The sequence below is a fragment of the Myxocyprinus asiaticus genome, chromosome 16 (genome assembly GCF_019703515.2).
Source record: "Myxocyprinus asiaticus isolate MX2 ecotype Aquarium Trade chromosome 16, UBuf_Myxa_2, whole genome shotgun sequence".
In the NCBI taxonomy this organism is placed as follows: domain Eukaryota; kingdom Metazoa; phylum Chordata; class Actinopteri; order Cypriniformes; family Catostomidae; genus Myxocyprinus; species Myxocyprinus asiaticus.
In genome coordinates, this window is record NC_059359.1 from 347,501 (window position 1) to 352,500 (window position 5,000).

The 5,000-nt window shown below is 39.5% G+C and overlaps 1 pseudogene; it reads left to right on the forward strand.

Annotated features, from left to right (window-relative positions):
- Positions 1–5,000, forward strand: part of LOC127454532 (intermembrane lipid transfer protein VPS13B-like) — a 189,269-nt pseudogene that overhangs the window by 91,703 nt on the left and 92,566 nt on the right.

Below are 5,000 nucleotides of genomic sequence, written 5' to 3' on the forward strand. Positions count from 1 at the left end.
GGAGATGAAGTGATGGTAAAAATGAGTTTATTGAATAATCTAGAGAGTTCAGTCTATAGGCATGCGCACGAGTACTTCAAAACAACATGCGAGACATTCAAAACTACAATGGTGGACTACAGGACTGTGTTTGTGCTGCTCAAGATTTTGAGTTTATTGACGATTCTCCAGCAAAGTAATTGTAGTAATAAAGCAACCTCATCGTCCGTCCAGACAAAATCGCTCGATGCTTTCGCCATCTTCATTGTTTGTATTCACCGCTCTGTGGAAGAATGCTTATGTGCGCAGGCGCGTAGTGTTTCTTTACAAAGTGTCATCGCCAACTACTGGCCTGGCATGCATAATACAGCGTTTTTACTCATTTTCGCGGATCCGTGTGAACGGGCATCGTTTTGACAACATTGTCGTCTGTACGTGAAACTTTTCAAAAACGCAAAGGAAAAACTTTTCTGTTTTTAGTATATCATTGTCGTGTAAACGTACACTAAGACATGATGCTATGAATGTCACAAACTTTGGCAAATCCAGTGACTATTACAAATAAACACTTATTTAGTCTGCTAAATTCTAAACTAACTTAAAGGATTAATTTACCCAAAAATGAAAATGCAGTCATTGTTTACTCACCCCTGTGTTGTTATAACCCTATATGACTTTCTTTCTTTTTCTGAACATAAAATGTTGTGTTCAGTGATGTCATACAATGGCAGTTTATGGTGACCACCTCTTCAAAAGCTTCAAAAGAACACAAAGTATATTTCAAAAGTCTAAGTACCCCGTTCATAAAAATAAGGCTGGGCATAGAAATGCATCAATTCTTCGACTACAAACTCTTCAGACATGTTTATTAAGTTCTGTTCTCTGTTTTATGTGCAGATATGTTGTGTTTTCTGTTGTCACTATCGCTGTGGACGACCTGTTTTTAGATAAACAAAACGAGTTTTCGCTTGAACGCCCCAATGTCGTGAAGGGGCTGCGTGAACTGTTGCTCTCATGTCCTATCATGAACACACACAGGAGATCAACGGTCAGTGAACATTTTCACTAAATAATACATTAGATTTCAGTTTGTTTCTCATCAAATCTTATCGTATGCTTTCATAACAATCATGAGTCTCATGGAATAATTTATTAGACTTCTGAATTATACTTTTGTGTTCTTTTGAAGCTTGAAGAGGTGGTCACCATAAACTGCCATTGTATGACATCACTGAGCACATCCTTTTGTGTTCAGAAAAAGAAAGAAAGTCATATAGGGTTATTACAACACAGGGGTGAGTAAACAATGACTGAATTTTCATTTTTGGGTGAACTAATCCTTTAATAACACCTGAAGAATAAAACTGTCAGTTACAGGCTACACATTGTATTTTGAACTACGGAAAGCTTTTAAACATTTTAAAGTACAGTGATACTGTAAAAGAAACTTCTAATATTTGAGTATATTTGAGGCTGAGTAAACTTAGTGGGACATTTTAGTTTTAGTTCCAGTTATATTTAAAGATTTCTTTATATAACTGACATCACACCAGGGGTTAAATGTGGGCAGAACGGTCCGGAACGGCATTCTGGCACCTCCAATTCCAATAAAAAAAGAAATAGTCCAGTCTGTGTCGGGTGACACAACCCTTCATCTCACAGATTTAACATTTCAACTTTTATTATAATGTGTACTATATTCCAATACATCATGAAAGGACATTCTCATTTGTATCCAACACACACACACACACTCACAGCTGTGCTGTGTAAGTGTACAGCACTCATTCATTTTCCCTGCAGTATACAAGTTCATAGAGTTGGAGAAAAGTTCATACTGTTTCATACTAAGATACACACTGAACTGTGTGTGTGTTTGTTGTGCTGTTGTGTTGATGTGTGTATGCTGTGTTATCAGTGCAGGTGTGTGTCATTGACTGTATGAAACTCCTCTGCCGTGTGTTTACAGTCACTGAGCCAGTAGAAATTACAGTCTTTATTGTGACAGGCGAATGTCCTCGCTGCGTTCTGTATCTGCTACATGAAAGCGCTCGGCCCCCGTACGGCTGCGTCTGTAATGACTGCGCCAGACTTTGAAGTGCCTCGTATGTTTATGATTGTGGAGTCTTTGCGTTGGGCCCGAGCCATGATGGGAAGAGCGCGCTCAGACTGCAGGTGGCCTGGATGAGCTGTTTGTGTGTGTTTCTCTCTGTTATCACACACAGACTTTTAAAGGCCATAAAGATCCTTTAATAGAGCTTTTAAAGGAAGTGAGACGCACTGCCGGACTGGAGAAAGCAGAACTTCACAGAGGTCTTTATGTTGGGCTGACATAAACATTTAAATGTCAGTCAGATGCTCTCTAGAATGAGGATGCCCCTCCCTCTCTAATAGAGCACAATTCAATTCCCCAATAGAGAAAATAAATGGCATTTTTACCGTCGAATCCACACTGTTGCACTCTATAGCATCTGCAATGACTAGTACATAGCAAATCATGTCTGTCATATAAACTAAAGTCTGTTGGCTGTTTAAAAAACAGATGACCTCTTTAATATGTCTTTCGTCAACTTCCTGTTTCAAAAGGAAAGACACAGTGCTCATCAAGGAATTTTACAGGGTCTTTAAAAGCACAGCACTCATGGCACAACAAAACAATGAGACCTGTCACAGCAAACAAAGATGTCCATCTAGCGCATGTTTAAATGGTTTAAAAATTGTGCAGATGGACACAAGAACACGTCCTGTGTGAATGACCCCTGACTATTGAACAAAGCGCCACACACAAGGTTTAAAACATATAATACGACACCAAGAATGATCTGAGTGTGTGTCTGCTCACATTATGTTCCTCTTGTGGTTCATCATCTGTGATGGTGGAAGTTAATTGGTTCTCAGAATACACGGAGAACGCCCATGGGCCTGACATCCAACACTCCGGATCGTTCCAAATCCATTATGGAAGTTGTGGAGCTCATCAGAGAACGGCCTGTGCTCTTATCAGATGATTGAGGCGTTCCCATTTACGCCAGAGAATTCCAGCTAAATCCTGAAGGCATGGGAGCCATTACACACGTGCTCGTGATGCGTGACCTCAGCTATGAACTGTGGGTAAAGGCCATTGTTAAAGAAGCTGAAGCTTTCTGGATGATTAATGAAGGAAAATGTTATTTTTGGCTGTGTATGAGATGATTATTAAAGTGCTGTGTGTGAGTGTGTGTGTGCTGTGAGCAGTCATACACACTAATAGTTGAGTTCAGTTTACTTGTCTGTCTAAGTTCAAATCAACAGTGAATTTTCATGGGGCCTGGGCAGCTCAGCGTGTATTGACGCTGACTATCACCCCTGGAGTCTTGAGTTCGAATCCAGGGCGTGCTGAGTGACTCCAGCCTGGTCTCCTAAGCAACCAAATTGGCCCGGTTGCTAGGGAGGGTAGAGTCACATGGGGTAACCTCCTCGTGGTCGCTATAATGTGGTTCTCGCTCTCGGTGGGGCGTGTGGTGAGTTGTGCATGGATGCCGTGGAGAATAGCGTGAAGCCTCCACACGTGTTACATCTCCGTGGTAACTCGCTCAACAAGTCACGTGATAAGATGCGCGGATTGATGGTCTCAGACGCGGAGGCAACTGAGATTCATCCTCCGCCACCCGGATTGAGGCGAGTCACTACACCACCACGAGAACTAAGAGTGCATTGGGAAGTGGGCATTCCAAATTGGGGAGAAAAGGGGAGAAAATCCACAAAATTAACAGTGAATTTTCTGCAGAATCACAGTCAGTGTGACTTGTGGACAGACGACTGCAGCTGCTACACATCAGTACAGATGGATATGTAGTACACACTAGAGAGTTTAGTACGCATTAGAGTGTGTAGTACAAAAGCAAAGGTAGAAATACACCAGCATTGTACTCAGTATTGTACTCTAAGTTCATCAAAAGATAATACTCAATTGCTACAGCATTTCTGACATCGCACACTTGCAGTGAAGACATCTTTATTCATTATAATGGCAATAGTTGCTGTCGCTTTCAGTCCAGATACGTAGAAGTTCAGTACGTCTCTCATAGAATACTGTCATAAACATTTCTGCTGTAAGGTCCTAAATATTAATTCCAGAATACAGTAAAATAACTTTCATTATTATGAAAGGAAATGAAAAGACAGTACAATAGAAAGTGTCAGTTGTATGAAGAGGATGATGAGATCAAACAGGAAGTGAAGAGAAGAGTGATGCAGGAAAAGACCAACATTAGAGCCCTAACATAAAAGCACTGTGACATTACTATGGTAATACCATGTTACAGAATGATTCATATTTCATGATATTTTCATAGTACTCCAATGTACTTCAAAAATACCATTGTCTTAACATGTCAGAAACATGGCATTAACACGGACCATGTCTGAAAAACACTGTAATAGCATGGTACTTTTTGTGAGAAAGATAACAGAATAAGTTATTTGTAATAAGAATAGGATATTTATATAATAAAAGAAAAATGCTTAATAAAAGTAAAAGCAATTAGTTAAGTATATATAAATACTATTCATTCAATATAAATATGTATAAATGTGTGTGTGTTAGTCTGTGTAGTGTATAGTTTGTTCAAAGTTGTCTTCAGAAATGAGTTAAATGTGAAACATCCTCCCTTTGACAACATGCAAGGACATCCTTAATTGCAAAAAAAAAAAAAAACGATTCATATATTATTACTATTGTTTTAATTGTATCAATGCAGAAAGTTTTCTTTTAGTTTCAAAGTTCAGCTTTGTGTTAGTCAATAGCAATTATCTGATAGAGGTGGATAACATCTATGTAAATGTGTTTGTGTGTGTTATTGGTCAGTGTTCAGGGTATGGCTGTGAATGTGGATTTGGTTCTGTTTTCCTGACCGTTGTTTCACCCGCAGAGAACCAGCAACATCAGACAGACACAACAGGTAACAACTGTCTGTCTCTCTGTCTGTCTCTCTGGAGCTGTTGTGAGAGAACAGGTGTGTAGTGTGTGAGTATTTGTGTTT